The sequence below is a fragment of the Lynx canadensis genome, chromosome B3 (assembly GCF_007474595.2).
Source record: "Lynx canadensis isolate LIC74 chromosome B3, mLynCan4.pri.v2, whole genome shotgun sequence".
Classification (NCBI taxonomy): domain Eukaryota; kingdom Metazoa; phylum Chordata; class Mammalia; order Carnivora; family Felidae; genus Lynx; species Lynx canadensis.
Genome location: NC_044308.2, coordinates 136,135,610 through 136,153,443, shown reverse-complemented (window position 1 = coordinate 136,153,443; position 17,834 = coordinate 136,135,610).

Below are 17,834 nucleotides of genomic sequence, written 5' to 3'. Positions count from 1 at the left end.
AGAAAGCCTTTGGTAATCTGACCCCTAACTGGGGCCTGGCGCAGGGTAGTTTCTCACTAAATGTTTCATGAATCACATATGTTGCCCACTCCACCGAATGGAAAAACTGCTGCCTCTATTTGTTTATTTGTTTGTTTACTATTTGTCCCACCCACCCATCTACCTCCACCTGAGTGAGCTCTGTGAAAGCAGGGCACAACTGCTCATTCACCTCCGAATTTCTGTAGAACGGCCTCGGCACAGAGTAGGACTTAGTGAAGGAGCCTGGTGACAGCTACGGTTGCACCTGACAACAAATCCTCGGTGTTCCTTCTGGACTGTGGGTGTGTGGAGAACAGGGAGCACCGTTTCATAATTGCATCTCTCCGCACCAGACGGGGCCACTGAAGCACCTGTTAAAGGCACATGAGCGGGGCTGACTTGAACTTGAGACTTCCTTCCCCATCATCCGTCACGGATGCGGGTCTCTGACCTTCCAGCTGCGCTAACCCCTCCTCAAGACTATTTACATGGTTCAGTGTCAGGGACTTCCGGGTTCTAGTAACTCCACTCAGCACCTGCGTGCGGGGACCAGAGGGCACGGAGGAGGGGGGCTTCCTTTGCTTGCTCCTCTGTCCCCAGTGCAACGTGCTGGAGGGGAGACCAACTCTGTCCTGACGACTTAACAGCCATCTTCTGTCCACCCATCACTGGGACAAACACCCCAACTTTCCCTGGTTTCCCAAACTACCTGGAGCCACCCATCCAGAATCCCTGGACGTCATCTGACATAACCCACTTCTAGAATTCAGCCAACACAGCTGCAGATTGGAACCAAAAGTGAGAGGAGGCAGGTGACAATGACATGAACCACCCAGCCAGAGGGGGAACCTGGAAGGTCACCTGGGGCAGTGGGCTTTCAAACTGCGTTTACACAAAGAAGCCCCTTAAACAGACTCCTGAGAGAGTCCAATATATGAAACAGTGACAGAGATGTGCTAGGAGGGCAGATTTCTTTTACACACCCAAATGCAATAATTTCCACTTATTTTGAAAACACATTCACACCAGGAGAGTGTTTTGATGACCTAGAACTTCAAAATCAGGAGGTGTGGATTACAGTCTAGTATCGGCCATATTTTGCTCTGGTTGCAGAACCTATAGAAATCTTGACGTAAAGAGATAAGAGGCTAAAATGGTAAATTTTTAAAAGTCTGTCTTGCTATCTCAGGATAGTCATCAAATGAAAACGATTCCCCGAGAAGCTTTAGTATCTAGTCCCCTGGGCCGTTAACAGGTTAACTGCCGGGGCTAACGGGTCTAGTGTGCTGGCTTGTGAGTTACAACTCGTTTGAGTGTGTGTTTGTTAGTACAGTTTTTAGCACGTAATATTTTCAATCGCCAAAAATAAATTTTAAAGACAATTTTACGTGTCCACACCTCTGTAGAAAGTTCCGTTCCAAGAGATGGGCCATCTTCCCATTTTAGAGGTGAAGAAGAGAGGCGGGGCAGGGGGGATGATTCACCCAAGGTCAGGCTGTTCTGCACCCTGACGTCTGCTCAGAGCTCGGCCCTAGCCAGCACTCACCACTGGATCAAGGTATATGACACATAGTGAGCCATTTGTTCAATGGATAAGGAAACTGAGGCACGAATTAGCATGGAAACTTGCCCAAGGTCGTCCGGTCAGTAAATGGCAGACCAGGGGCTGAGACGCCGGCAGCCGGGTCCAGACGCTTGGTCGTGACCATTGTATGATGCTGCTTCCTGCTGACTATTAACTAACTCGCAGGCCCCGACTCCCTCCTAGGGGCTTAGCTAACCCAGAGAGCCAGGCACGCCCCTCCCGACCTGGCGACTTGGGCCTGACCATCTCAACTCCGGAAATACACAAATGCCCCTTCAGAGGCACAGCGGCACGGCCAGCACCTCGCGGACGTGTGACAGACATCACAAGATGATTTATGTAACCCCCTTATATAATGGGAGTATTTCTATCAAAGACTGGCCCGAGGCAGGCTGTCAGCTGTAATCAGAACAGACAGGCCTTTCCACTTTTCTTGGAAAGAAAGGCATTGGGTTGAAATAAACCCCTTTGGCTGCCAGGCCGCCAGACTGGGGGCTTCCTGCCCTGGTGACCTCCTCTCACAGCCAAGGCTGAGCACCAGCATGGCGGTGCCCTCAGAGCAGCCGGAGACCTCGTGATGCCTCACAGCCCTGCTCCCCAGTCCCCGCGCCCCTGGCCGTGGCCCGACTGCAGTGGCAGAGACAAGTGTCAGGGTGACCGTCTTTAAGGTCGAGCTAATAGCAGCTCGCTGGCAGAGTGGACAATGAGGATTAAGAGAGATCATCTGGGGAGCGCCGGGGTGGCTCAGTCGGTTAAGCATCCGACTTCGGCTCAGGTCATGATCTCACAGTTTGTGAGTTGGGATCCCACCTTGGGCTCTCTGCTGTCAGCACAGAGCCCAATTCGGATCCTCTGTCCCCATCTCTCTGCCCCTTCCCTGCTCGTGCTCTCTCTCTCTTAAAAAGAAATAAACAGGGGCGCCTGGGTGGCTTGGTCGGTTAAGCGTCCGACTTCGGCTCAGGTCATGATCTCACGGTCCGTGGGTTCGAGCCCCGCGTCGGGCTCTGTGCTGACCGCTCAGAGCCTGGAGCCTGTTTCAGATTCTGTGTCTCCCTCTCTCTCTGCCCCTCCCCTGTTCATGCTCTGTCTCTCTCTGTCTCAAAAATAAATAAACATTAAAAAAAAAAAAGAAAGAAACATTGGGGCACCTGGGTGGCTCGGTCAGTTAAGCGTTCGACTTTGGCTCAGGTCATGATTTCACAGTTCATGAGTTCGAGCCCCGCGTCGGGCTCTGGGCTGATGGCTCGGAGCCTGGAGCCTGCCTCGGATTCTGTGTCTCCCCCTCTCTCTGTTCCTCCCCCACACGTGCTCTGTCTCTGTCTCAAAAATGAATAAATGTTAAAAATTAAAAATTTCAAAAAAACATTAAAAAAAAAGAGATCATCTGTGACCAAGCCCAGTACAGTGCCTGGCTCAGAGTCTGTGCCCTTCCCCCAGCTCTGCCCCTCTGGGCTGGGTCCACAGCTGCCCAGGGAAGCCCAGCCTGGGCACGGCTCACCCACAGAGAGGGGCTGATGTGGCAGGAATAACACAGCAGTCATGCCTTTACGCCCCTGTCGGGTGATCCCCACGGACCACTGCCCCCCACTGATCCCAGCTACTGTGCCACATGTCTGTCACCTTGCCTGTGACTCCGGGAGCCTTTCTGGTGCGTCTCTTCACCCAACGCAGGGCACAGCCAGGAATGAAAAGTCCGTTTAATCTCAACTGCCAACTCGGATTTGATTGGTGATGGCTGGCAGGTACCCTGTGGAAAGATTCCGAGGGCCCCGCAGGCCCGGCAGTTAGAATGCCCTGATCAGCTAGTCATGCCTTCTGTGGGTGCGGATGGAGATGGGCTGGCTGGATGCCAGGTGTCCCTGCCTCCAGCTCCCAGTCACAGGCTGCGAAGCCAGGGTGTGCAAAGCTTGGCATTCTGGTAACCCGACCCTTGGGATTTTAATCAAGGGAACAGAGTCCCAGAGAAAGACTGATTTTCCAAGTCCTCAAGCGCTCCCACTTCCCAGACCAGAGCTCATTGACTCAGTGCAATACACAGAGACTAGAGTGGGTAGGCATTTTGGAGAATAGAGGCACTGAGACGTTTAGGACAATGGAGAGGGGAGGTCGCCATGGCAGGGCGTGGGGGCAGAGATAAAGTTAGGAAGAACGGTTGAATCCCCCATGTACTTCTGCATGCAGTAGGCACATAATAAAGGTTTGCTGAACAAATCACAACATGGAGCAAAATGACTGGTTGGCTTCTGAGTCCTGTTGGGGGCTCCGGTAGCCAGTCATAAAACATCCTGGGAACAGCATATGCTCCGTGGCCCTCCCGGCCACAGCTGTCCCCCGGCAGTTCCACATAAACAATGCACTCTCTCATCAGAGAGGAGCCCTTGCCTCCCCGAATTGGGATTTCCTAAGAGAAAGGTGACAGGGGAGGAGCCCCACTCCCCTAAATACCATGATGCACTGAGAGCTTTATAGCTGCTATCTCAGATATAATGTAATCATCCCTAACAAACCAATGACTGAATAAATAAAACTTTCTGAGGGGGGCGTCATCCTTCCCATCTGACAGATTAGGAAACTGAGGCTGCAGGAGGTAGAAAAGCTCTCCTCTGACCTCTGAGCAAAGTGGCGGAGGACCTGGGGTTTGGATTCAGTTCGTGTCTACACCACAGCGCCCCTCAGAGGAGGCAGGGGATATTGTCCCTCTTGGCTTGTCGCCTCTGGCCTGTGTCACAGCCCAGCCCTCGGCCTACTCCCTGGGTCATCCGACCCAGTGCCAACTCGTGATTTCCTGACCTCTGATCACAACTCTGTCTGTAGCCCAAATCCAGCCCAAACCACACACTGTAAAAATTCTCTGAATAAAGTCTTTCCGAGAGAGAGAGAGAGAGAGAGAGAGAGAGAGAGAGAGACGTTTGCACAATCAGTAACTCCCAGGCTCCCCCGCGAGGTCCTGCTCAGATAAGAAGAGTTACTACAGTGAGTTCAGGAGCCCCCTCACCTCCTCTGGGGTAGCAAGGCTGACAGGGTAGTGTAGGCCAAACACTGTCAAACTTAGGTGGCGTTCAGTGCCCTGCACATGGTAGGTGCTCCCGGGAGCACATTTCTCACCTGGAAGCAGAGATAATGCACGAACCTTAAGAGTCAGGCAATTACATTCCAGTCCTGCCTCTGCTAATCTGGGCAAATAATTTCGCCTCTCTGGACCTCACTTTTCTCATCTGTAAGATGGGGGCCATTATACTCACTCTGCTGGCTTGCTGGGACCATGGAGAAAGACTTGGGTCTGACAGGGCTCTAAGACGCACCAAGGCGTGGTGGAGGGGGAGAGAGAACCCCGAATAGTGCCCAAGGGCTTGATCACATCTAGCTCCAGTTCAAAGACATCTGTGAGGGGCTGGCAATGACAGTTCCCATCAGACCTTGAATGGATGATAAGGGTGATGTAAACAGGACCCCAGCTCCACAGATCCCTTCCCGCAGGCTAAAGGATGTGTTGGGTGGCTTTATCTCTGTCAGGATGCAGTGGATTCTGGGAGGAGAGAGTGTGGGCCGAGGAGGGAGGTAAGAAGCATGAGACGCGGGCGGGACAATGCAGGCCACTCCCAGGGCCAGAGATGCGGATTCTTCCGGCAGGTCCTGCCCAGAGTGGGAAGTGAGGCAGCAGATGTGGGCTCGGTATTCGCCCAGTGAAGCCTGGAGTTGGATCGTCGGCCACAGCTCCAGGAACAGTGTGCTCCTCTCCTCTGCACTCACAGCCCGGAAAACTCCATGAGTCTCATGAGTTGTCAGCACCAGTCGTGAGCCGATCATTCCCCGCGTCCGTCTCCAGCCTGGACCTCTCCCCTAACCTCCAGAGTCCTATCCAGCCGCTCTCTTGCTCTCTCGCCAAGGATCTTCCAAATCCTCCAGCTTTCTACACCCAAGTCTGAGCTCCGGGTTTTCTCCCCGGGCTTTTCCTTCTCAAATAACCGCGGCTCTTTCCTTCCAGGTGCTCAGGCCAGACCTCAGAGTCATCCCTGACCCCGCAGTCATAGCCTTCCATCAGCTCGCCCCCCTGGACTCTGCTTGCAAACTGTATCGAGAATCTGACCCCTCATCACCAGTTCCTCTGCTCTACCCTGGACCCATCTCCCACCGTCTCTCGCCTCACCCGGACGCTTCCAGAGCCTCCTAACCGGGCTCTCTGTCCTCCTCCCCACACGCAGGGAAGTTTTACCAAGCTTTGCCCTGGATATAATGTTAATTTAAATATTAATTAACAGTGCCCAGGAGGACACAAGTGAACATTGGAGAGTCACTCTTTCCTCTTCCCCCTTCAATTCTGCCAAACGGTCATCTCATGTGGAGGGAGTGTCGAAAGTCTGCTCCCCACCCCCCAAAAGAGCACAAAACTTCAATGTGGGCCCGCCTTCTAACGCCCACTGTGAGCATCCTGGGGGCAGTGCAGGGAAGGGTCTGCAACAGCATCGTCTCCTCTCCCCACACCCAGCCCCTAGAAGCTCTAGAAGCTTCTAGAGCCCCACACCGGGAGCTGATGCTCTCTGAGACCAGTAAGCCCTGGCCAGCGCTTTATATACTGGAAAGAGACACAGAGGGGCTCATGCTCACTCTCCAGATCCTCCAGCCATACTCTAGGGCTCCTCTGAGTACCCCTGTTTCACAGACGAGGAAACTGAGGCACACAGTGATTTGTTCAGTTTCATTCAGCTAGGAACTGGTAGACCTGAGACCTGAACCCCAGGCCCTTCTGAGTCGGGAGGCTCCTTAGCGCTTTTCATTGGTTTCTTCCTGAGGCCAAGCCCTGCAGAGACGTGCCAGCCCAGGGAACAGAGGAGAGCATCGGTTGGTTGTGAACTTCTCAAGCACGCCCAAATCACCCCACAAGGGACCAATCACCTCAGCCAGACCCCTGAAGGTAGGTGTGCCAGGTAAACTGAGGCAGCCTTGGCTCTGGATAAGAGCTGCCAGACCCCTGAAGGTAGGTGTGCCAGGTAAACTGAGGCAGCCTGGGCTCTGGATAAGAGCTGAGCTCCTGGTTGGGCAGTTGGCCCAGAGAACATTGTTTCGATGGCTAGTTGAGTGGTGGCCTAATTTCGTCCTCTGCAAAGACTACGTTTTGTATACAGGGTCACTCTCCACCTCTATGCCCTGTCAACTGACTCTTTCCTTCCTGCTGTGGCCCCCTGTGAGGACCCTAATGGCCCCTGTGGATCTCTTTCCTCCAGCAGGCACTCTGAACCACAGCAGAGGTGGTGGGGATCTTGGAGACCCTGAGAAGCACCAGGGAGTCAGACAAGGGGCTTTGAAGTGACAGACCCGGCTTCACATCTTAGTTGTGACACAAACCAGCTGAGTGACCAAGGATAGGTCACTTAACCTCTCTGAGCTTCCGTTTCCTCCCGTGTCACTGGAGGGACTGCACTCCCAGGTCAGCACTGACCGCCAAATTCCTAGAGGAGGCCCAGTGAACAGGTGGGAGTGCTTCCCATCTGCCCCCCACCGCCGCCCCCCACCCCCTCTTTCAATAATGCCCTTGGCTAAGAGGAAAAGGCAGGATTCTCCTCTGAGCGCCCAGTCTTGGCCTCAAATGGCCACAAGAGGGCGCCGTGGGAATTCCCCGGGGTCTCTTGCGCTTCCCAGGGAAGGAGCCTTTCAGTTTCAACCTTCATGGCCTCCCTGGCTTGCAGCCGGAGGCTCCTGCCCCTCAAGAACTCTGACCAAAGCCCCCCTTCCACACCCCAGCACTTTGAAGATATTCCAGAGCCCCTGCTCATTCTTCTCCCCTGTCTCCACCCTCCACCTGCCCCCCCATCCCAGGATTATGTATCCCCCTTTTCCTGAGTAGATGTGGGATCCTTAGAAACCCCATGTTGTTTTTGTCAAGCAGTTGGTTCACACTGGGCTTCAGGATCCACCCACACTCCCATCTATCTATCCACAAACATCTGCTCAGCACCTGCCGGGTGGGAGGAGGGCGGAGGGGACCCATCAGAATCATCCTCTGACTCATGGGGGGCGTAGTCTAGTGGGGGGGACGGAGTTAGTTATAACATGTGATGACACGATGCGCCTTAGTATGTTAGCTGGAAAGCAAGCAGAAGGGCTGACGGTAGGAGCCTCAGGGTTGGCTTCGGGAGGGTGTTACCCCTGGGAGGCAAGGGACTTGGGCAAAGAAGGCCTGCATTTCCGAAGGAGGGACCCCCACCCCCAATGCTGGACACAGTCTTCTCATGTGTAAACGGGGACAATAATACCTGTTCTTCCATCCCCTCATAGAATGTAAGAATAAGCTCTGGTGTGAATAAAAATGGAAGCAGGCTGGACACTGAAATACCATGTGGACATGCGGGGTGTATATTTCGGCACCAGCATTTTTGTCCCTTCCCAGCAAGCGCTGGTTGGCCGTTGGCTGTATCCAGTCAGTTCGCACTTCACATTCTCCCACCTGCACGGTCCCTCGCTTGACCCGCTCACAGATGCATCTGCCACTCGAGCTCCTGGGTGACTGATGAGAGTCCCCAGGGGGCTCCTGCTGCTGGCCCTGCCAGGGCCACCCTCCCCTCTTCCTTACCTTGGTTTTTCGTGAGTCGTTTTCAGGTCCTTGCCTAAGGCTTGTTAAAATCAGAGCCAGAAGGAAGACAAGCCCGGTGATGCTGGAGGCCATCTCGGAGCTCCTAGAAGATTGAAATCTGCAAACGTGACCCCAGGCAGCTATGGGCACACTGCCCCCTGCTCCCACAGGGTGCTGGCCAGGAAGAGTCTGGGGTGAAGAACGCTGTTTGTATGTTGGCATTGCCTGGTCCCCCCCTTTCCATCTTGTCAGACAACACAATGACAAGCTGTTTCCAAGTTTCCCTCTCCAAACAGGGTCCTCCGGGTCTGGGGTGACAGTGGAGTGAGAGGTGAGCCCCCTGCACGCCCCAGCAGCCCCCCTCCACAGCCTCAGAGGACTGCTCTAGATATCACAGAAAGCACATTCACATTCCAGGACCCGTGGTCCTTGCAGGACGTAACACTTGGTTTTGTCTTCCCTCCTTGCCTTGCCATGCCTAACCAGGTTTGTAATTCTCTGATTCTTCCGAACATACACTTCCTCCAGAGAGCATTCTCTGAGAGCAGGCTGGAGTTGCTGCTTCCTAAAGACAAAGCCTCTGCGGGGTGGGGGGGTGGGGGTGGGGGGGCTCTGGGTCCAGGATCAAACGCTCAGCAGGGTTTGGTGGAGGGGGGCAGGGACTTACCCTCCCTGGCCAAGGAGAACATGGGGCAGCTCAGCAATAGATTCATGTGTCTACCATGCTCCCTTTCCAGACCCCTTTCCTCTGACCGTTGCCCTAAATACCCATTTTAGCCCGATTCCAGCTGGACTTGAAGGTTGAGACAATCGGGGGGGTGTCAGAATTGTCTAAAAACAGTGCTGTGAAGGATGGGCAGAGATAGATACACTTAAGCATTCTTGGTATGAGTGTGAGTTGCTATCGCCTTTTTGGAGGGTCTGTTGGCAGCGTCTCTTAAAATAGGAAATAGGTCTGCCCTTAGAGTTCCAAGAGTCAATTCTACAGGAATATGGGCACATGGGCGCAAAGAGTTGTGCCCGAGGATGTTTGCGGAACTGTGCCCGAGGGTGTGTGTTTACAACTGCGAGAAACACACAAAAGGAAAGACAAAAAGACAAAGACTTGAAATATACACAGTACCGTAGCACAGAATGTTTTGTAGCCACTGATAGAATGTCCTGAGGCTACAGGTGCTGACTTAGCCAGAAGGACCTCAAGATGGATGGTTTCATGAAAAATAAATAAATAAAGCCCAGAGTTAGGTGTATCGTATGACCCCATTTATGTTAAAAATAAAAAAAAAAAAAAAACAAAGAAAGAAGAAAAGGTAAAGTCAAAGGGGCTGCTTGGGGAAAGTGTGGGAGGGAGGCACCCCAAACTGATAACAGTGGTGATTTATGAAAGGTTGTAGGACGGGAGAGGCTTGAAGGGGGTTTCATTTTTTAGTTTATAAACTTCCACTTAAAATTTTTTTTCTCAATGAGCACATGGGTATGTATCATGATTTCGCCTCGACTATTTATATTTGATTTTGCTCACCATAGTCCTGCTCAGAACCTCTGAAGTAGGTTGACAGTATAATCATTCAACAACAAACATTTCCCACGTGAGCCTCTGCTCCACACAGCTCGGAGCTGGGTCCCGAGGACAGGAGACACCGTCTCCCCAGAGAAAGGCACGTGAAGGGAAAAGGACCTTACAGCACGACAGAATCTATGACAGGGTTTTCACAGGAACAGGAAGCAGGTACGATCCATTTCCCTGGGTGAAAGTAAGGGAGGCTTCTTGGAGGAAGTGGTGCTTTGTAGTCTTGGGGATGATTGGGGTGTATCAGATGCATCAGTGGGAGAAGAGTGGGGGAGTCTGGTGGGGAAAAGCATTGCAGGAGAGGAGATGTGACTGTCTGGTACATTTCAGGGATCACAGTGGGAAGGTGATGAGATGAGAAGGGGCAGGACAAGGACAGAGACAGGGCTGAGCTTTCCACCCATGCACTCTGATGTGCAGGGGTTCAGCCAGCTGCCAGCAGGGGGCGCTGAACCCCCTCAAACCGCAGAATCTGGAGCCCGCGGGGGGTGTGGGGGGGTGGGGGGGAGTTGGTCACAGGGCTTCCTGTGGCCTGTGGTGCAGGACGCTGGGCTCTCGGGGCCCCAGGCTGGATGCTGAAGGCAGGCGGGTGGACAGAGACCTTGCCACAGACAGTGACCGCCTGCATGAGGAGGGGGGGGGGTTTGCGTTGGGAGGGCACCTGCCCTGTCCCACTGAGAGACCACCGGGCCACTGGCCGTGCCCTAGAAGGCCACTCCCGAGCTTCTGCAGCGCGGCCTAGGACTTGAGACAGGCCGACACAGTGATTCCATGGATGATGTTGCTTTCCTTTCCCAATGCGTGTATTTGGGTTTAAAAGGAGAGTCCACTTCCAGAAGAGTGTGAGTACGCGGTGACACAGGAGGCTGTGACCACAGGAAAAGAATGACTGGAGTCAAGGACAGCAGACACGGGGTGTCCTGAAGGCTGAGTCAGCGTGGAGTGTCTGTGGTGTGGCTGACTGCTGTCAGCCCATCCTGTCTGCCGCCCTGCCCCCCTTCTCTCTCTCTCTCTCTCTCTCAATCAGCTCTTCGCTCCGCTCCTCCCAAGCCCTCACTCCTGGGGCCTAGACCCCCAGTCCTGAGTCCTTCCCCTGACATCTGGCAGATCTACCTGGAGCACTGCTCTGTGCCCGGTCTTCTTGGGGACGCCGGGCCACGACGGGAGACAGACACTAAGCACAGCAGGGCTTCAGGCAGTGATGGCCCCACGCAGGAAACGAAACAGGGCCACGGGACAGATCGGCAAAGGCCTTTCTGGGGAGGGGACGTCAAACTGAGATCTCAGTGTCCAGACGGAGCCAGACATGAGAGTAGGAATGTCCCAGAGAGAGTCCCTGAGGCGGCAATGAGCATGGGGCTGTCAAGAGAAAGGGAAAAATTGAAGGGGACCCCTAGACTTTCGGCTGAGCAACCAGTTTGAATGGCAAGGCTGATTCCCGAGAACGGGAAGGCGGCAGAAGACGTGAGGTGGTAGGACCCTGAGTGTCAGAGGTGCGGCTGGAATGTCACATGGGCGGTTGGAAATATGAGCTTGGATTCCCAGGGAGAGCTCAAGAGAGAGGCTCCGTGGTGGGCAGGTGTCCAAGGCCTGGAGGTAGGTGAGGTTGCTGCCTGGTCTTAACTTATAAAGGTGACTCAGTGGCAACACAGAAGCCAATGCCGTTGAAAGAAAATTTTAGTGTTACTCCCTAGGAACAGGAGGCTGCAGGCGGCATGCAGGGAAGAAGTTCAAGATCGGAGACTTTGAATAATTCGGGCAGGCTTGGGATGCAGGGGTGGTCTCCAGCTGTCGGGGACCTGCCCCTGGGTGCTGAAGGCGGGGGAATATCAGCGTGGTGTGGGGGAGGGCTGGATTTTCGAGTGGCTGGGGTGTGGACCGGGGAGGCTTCGTGGTCGGGTGTCCTCGCCCCCAGGAAAGCTGGACCACAGGAAGCCGTAGACAGCTTTGCTGTTAGTTTGGCCTCGTGACTGATTCGTGTCCAACAGACAGAAACAGAATGCAAGAAAAGAGAGAACAGTTGTCCAGGGCACAAGGGACGAGTGAGGGGCCGGGCCCCAGCCCCGGGGCGCACAGTATGAGTTAGAGGAGGGGGAAGGGAAGGAGAATGAGGAGTGAATGCCAGGAGAGCCCCACGGTGCCTCAGCCTCAAGGGAGGAAGGCATTCGGTTCAAAGGAAGTGACCAGCTGTGGCCGATGCTGCTGACAGGTCAGGGAGAGCTGAGACCTTGCTTCTGGGAGCTTGGAGGCCCTGGGTGACCGGGACACGGGTGGTACTGGGACGTGCTTCCCAGTTCCAGCTCCTACTCCCCCTGGAGCATCAGGGTCGGTCCACACCCCCCCACCCCTGTGAGTACCTCAATTGTATCCCAAAGGTCATGTGGGGTCCTTGAGGGGCCGTCCACAAGTGAGGGACACCACTGGGGAGGTCAACCGGGGCCCGGTGGAGGGTGGGTGCAGAGAGGGCCCCGCTGGATCTGGGAGGTCTGGAATAAGGGACGGCAGAGCCCTGGGTGGGGGCAGCAGCGTGGGGACAACGTCAGGAGGCCTCAGCGCTGCTCCGTCAGGGAGGTGAGGGACAGATTCTTGAGCAGAGTGCGGCTTGGAGCTGGGGCCCGGGGGCAGGTGGGCCAGCCAAGCAGAAAGAAGAAGGAGGGTGTCCTTGCCCCCCCCAGACTGCTCCCCCCTACACTGCCCCCCCAACTCGGTCCACATAGCACTTCTCTGAAGTCGTCCGGGGAGACACGGCCAGGGCCCTGGAGTCCACACTGTCCTTCGTTTTGCTGCTTTTGTACATGTCATGCCCTGTACCTAGAGCTGCATTACTTCTTCCTGGCAAACTCCTGCTCATCCTTCAAGACCCAGCCCAAGTATTGCCCCCTTCAAGAAACCTTCCAGAACCACCCATTGTCCAGGATTGACCCCTCGGAGCACCCACGGCCGGGGCTCTGATCTGTCTGGGTCTTTGTTGTTCTATGTCACCCACACCCTCCCCTCTCTCCCTCAGAGGCCAGGGAAGGATGCTTCCTACAGCGGCCCCAACAAGATCACATGTCCTGCCCAGATGCCGTTTCTGTCCCCAGTCCATCCATGGCCTCAGGTCCCCTTGACAAGCAAGTTAAACAGAGCAAATTCAGCTGACCCAGCCCTGCCTTGAACCTCAATGTTTTCAAGCATTTTAGGCAGAAAGAGGGGCTTGTCACTACGGGGGAGGAACTTGACGGTAGAAACACAGCCAGCACCTGGTCCCCACTGGCATGGGGTGGGGGGTGAGGGAGCCTTTCCTCAGTAAAATCGCAGGTGCGCTCGGGTGTCTGGGATGTCAGTACCACGACGGTGACAAGAATGCCTTTTCTTGACTCAGCGTGTCTTAGAGAAGGTTCTTCCTGATCCCTCCTCCTATAGATATGGAGACTGAGGTGCAGAGAAGGTCCCGGCCCAGGGTCCCTAGGCAGTTGAGGGCAGAGCCCTTCCTCTGGGGAGCAGGGTGTGGGCTTGGCTCAGAGCTCAGAGCTGGCCTGTGTTGTGGCCCACGTAGGACACACAAGTGGGTGCTGAATCCGTATTAACCAGTGGTTTACTAACAGCAGCTCCAACTCATGGAGCGTGTACTGTGCGCCCTGGCATTCGCCGCTACGCGTGGAGGGTGGGCAGCTTAAGGGTCAGCCCAGTGCTCCTGATGCCCAGACAGGGCCAGGGCCCTGTGATGCCCTCAGGGTCTGGGCCAGCAAGAGCGGTTCTCCCAAGGCGCCCCCTGGTGGAGGGGAGTGGCATCCCCTCCCCCTTTCCTCCCAGATGGACAGCCGCCAGGGCAGTTTTCACTGCTACCTGCCTCTAGCTGGGCCTGTGTAGGGATTCCAAGTTCAAGGGTGGACGAAGGGTAGAGGTCATTCTGCAAGAGACGTCATTAGTCTGCAACATACTGGGGCCTCTAGCAGGGTGGTCAGCCCGCAAGGAGGAGAGAAGGGAGGCTTGACCCAGTGGGGGTTGAGAGGGTGGGCTCTAGGCGGGGAAGGGGGTAGCTAGCAGCCCCCTTGGGTGGGGAGGACCACTGGCAAGTGGGGTGACTCACCTGAGGGAGACCGGGCACCCAGGACAAGAGTACGGGAGGGGAGGCGAGGGCCCCGTGCTCCCTGCCTGCAAACCCTTCCCCCTGTAAAGCACCTGGCCTGGCGACATGGCTTCCCCCGGTGGCCCCACGGTGGTCTGTCAGGAACCCAGCACCTGGCTGCCAGCCTGAGCCTCTGGGTCTCCCAGTCCAGAAGCCGGGCTGCCTCAGCTCCAGAGCCCATCCCCGGCATGGACTGGAAGGAGCCCACCGCAGCTCAGGGTCCTGGAGATGCAGGACCGCAGCGCCCCCACCTCCCCTTAGAGACCTTGCAGGCACCTCTTTTACGACAGCTTCAGACGCGATGCTGCCGCGACACCAGAGGTGAAAGCCAAGGGCAGCCCTTCCGCCTGCAGCCTGCTAGCCCTGCTCGGCCACCCAAGCAGGGGTCACTTGTGAGCTGGGGCTCACACCACAGAGGCTGGGGCTGCAGGGCATGTCTGTCATGCGTTAGGAGTCGCAGCAGCTATTTTCAGCTTCTGTACCAAGGACGTTTGGCTTTCCTGAGTCATCTCTGATTTGGTGAGAAGCCTGACGCAGGCAGGGAGGACATCACCACGAGCGAAGATGCATGAGAAAGGGTGGTGGCACAAGGCCACCTCTGGGTGGGTCGTTCATGGCACACGCGGTCCGAAGGTGGAGCCTCAGATCCCAGACCTTGGGCCTGCCCCACCTCTGGAGCCCCCATCGGCCCCCACGACCAAGGAGAGTCACACACACATTCTCCCCAGCTCCATTCCCCCCGCCCAGGATGCAAAAGAACAAAGAGTAAAAAGTGATTCTCACCCCCTCCCCTGCTCCAGCCTCCTGGGTCCCCTCCCTGGACGCAGCCTCTATCTCCGGTTCCTGGCGGGTCCTTCCAGAGACGGTCCAGGCAACTCCAGGCTGCTGGGTGTAGACCCAGTCTGCAACTCCTTCCAGCGTGTATACATTTGTCCACAGATGGTAGCACGCTCCGTCGGACCACCGGGCCACGGGATCAGTCCACGTCAGTGTGTAAATGAGCTCCTCATTCTTTTTATCAGTCGCATAAAGTCAGGCTCTTAACGGGTATCCCCAATTCTGGTCTCCTCCACCTGAAGCCAGAGTCCTGTTTCCAAGTCAGGTGCCCTGCCACGGTCTTTAACTGCCCCTAAACTCTACTCATTCATAATTGTGTCATCAGTTACTTAAAGCACCAGAGTTTGTGAAGGATTTCATTTTTTTTTTTTTCCTGAAGGAATGACGGCAGTTGTAACGTTATTGCTGTAATAATACCAGAATAGGTTAGGAATCTTTCCGACGCATGGAATAGAAATAGTGCCCAACTCTCTTAAACGAAAGGGGAAGTTTATTGGCTCTTGTAAGCTGGGAAGTGGAGAGTAGAGTCAGCTTGGAGGGATGGCCGGCTCCAGAATCCAGACGATGTCATCGGGACCAGGTTGGTCTTTAATTCTTCCGTATCCTCCCCTCTGGAGGCTTATGCTCCAGGATTGCCTGTGGCAGGCTGGGCACCAGTTCTGTCCCCACCTCGTCTCGACCTTCAGGTCTAGGAAGTACGAATAAGAATCTCTTTTCCAGAAGTCTAAGCGACAGCCTCCCTTCGTCTCTGTAACAGCTCGGCAAGGCTACGCTGCAATGACAAATAGACCCCAAAATTATGTTATATTGTGTTACCATATATATTACATTGTATCATGTTGTATTATCTGTGTTATGGAATATGATTTTCTTATATAAACTATATAAGTACATTTCACTTTCATGTCATATCCATGGTCATATCCATGACATATCCATGTCATATCCAGGTGGAGACTCCTGGTCTCTTCTCCATCAGGTTGTTCAAGGATTCTGGCTCTTTCCATCCTGTGGTCCACCGTCCTCTAAGGCAGGAAGGAGTCTGTAGCTTTTTCTGTAAAGGGCCAGACGGTAAATATTTTAGGCTTTGAGGGTCTCTGTCACGTAGACATTGTCTCCTCCTCCTCCTCCTCCTCCTCCCCCCCTCCTCCTCCTCCTTCTTTTTTATAACCCTTTAAAAATATAAAAAACATTCTGAGGCACCTGGGTGACTCAGTCAGTTAAGCTTCTGACTCTCGGTTTTGTCTCAGGTCATGATCTCCTGGTTCATGGGATCGAGCCCTGCATCGGGCTCTGCGCCGACAGCATGGAGCCTGCTAGAGATTCTGTCTCTTCCTCTCTCTTTGCCCCTCCCCCACTCATGCTGGCTCTCTCTCTCTAAAAAAAAATAAACATTAAAAAGTTAAAAAAAATATATATAAATCATTCTTAGCTGTGGGTCAGGCAAAAACGGTGTCCCACAGACCACACTTGGCCCACAGGCCTTAGCTGGCTGCCCCTGGCCCTAGAGCCTTGTCATCTGCCCCTGGGCAGTGGAAGGGCAAAGAAAAATCAGTAGCAGATACTCCTGCTTCTAAGCCTCCACTCAGCAGCCACAGGCATCTCTTCACCTCATGCTCCATCACGCAGCCCCAGTCACAGGGCCACACCGATCTTGGCGTCTGCACAGGAAGAACAGGAGCTGGGTTCTAGTCTCACTGGCTCTCATAAGGTCACATGATTATTATTTAATGAACTGGTGGGTGTATCGGTTAGTTTTTGCTGCGTAACAAAACTGTCTTAGTTTCCCTAGGGCCACTGTAACAAGGAACCGCCAACTGGCTGGTTTAAAAGCACAGAAATGTATTCTCTAACCATTCTGGAGGCCAGAAGTCTGACATCAAGGTGCCAGCAAGGCCACGCTCCCTGTGAAATTTCTGGGTGATAATCCTTCCCTGCCATCCCCTAGCTTCTGGGGGTTCCTTAGCTTGTGGCCACATCACGTGACCTTCTCCCTGTGCTTCCTCCATGTTTCTGTCTCCAGAGCTCCCTCTCCTTTCTCTTAAGGACATCAGTCATCGGATCTAAAGCCCACCCCCATCTGGTATGACCTCATCTTAACTTGCTTATATCCGCAAAGACTCTATTTCTGAATAGGGTCACAGCCTCAGATACACGGGGTTAGAGCTTCAACATACCTTCCTGAGAGACACAACTTAACCCATTACACAGGCCATGCAGGCTTCCCACTCCAGAATTCCCACCCTCTCCACACCCCACGTTATGTGCACCACGCTGGCAATGCACCCTGACCCTGCTGCAGGAGCAAGGCACCAGGTAGGTTTCAGAGACGGAGTCCACTGGTTGTACCCGATCCCAGGTAATGAGCAGTCTGTCCCTGGAGGTGTGAAAGCCAGACTGAGTTTGAGAGTCACTCAATTGAAGGAACTTAACTCGCATGTGTTAACAAACTGAGGCTACTGGGCTCGGTGCCGAAAACTGAGATGATTACAGCCCTCCGGGGAGATAAACAAAAAAACAATTGCCTCAAAATGTGGTAGGTGCAATTGTAGGAGGGGAAAAGCACCAAAGGCTAAAGGAAGCCAGAGGTGGGAGAGAGAAAGGTTTTGGGGAAGGCCTTCTGGGGGGGGGGTAGACCAAAGGCATTAGATGGGGGACCTCAGAGGCAGGTCTGGGCCACGGGGACACGGATGGATACGTTCATCACTGGGGGTCAGTAACAAAGGCCCAGGGAGTGGACAGGCCCTGAGAAGAGGGGGGGTGGGGGAAGGCAGGGACAGGAAGGGGAGGAAGAGCGAATGGAGGGAGCCACAGGAGGAGCTAAAGGAACAGAGTTCAGGACAGAGAACAAAGCAAGCGGAGAGTGACAAGCACAGTAACAATAGAAATAAAGCACAAATGATCTTTGTGTTTCCAACGGATTCAGAAATACATGTAAATACATTTGAAATGGACTCTGGGAACACATGACAAACTGCCCACAGTGGGTGGGGGGGGGGTCACTGGAGTAAAGAGGGTGGACGAGGGGGATTCTAACCGTATCTGGAATGTTCTGAGTTTTTTGAAGGAGAGGGGGGCCTGGGTGGCTCAGTCGGTTGAGTGTCCGGCTTCGGCTCAGGTCGTGATCTCACTATTCGTGAGT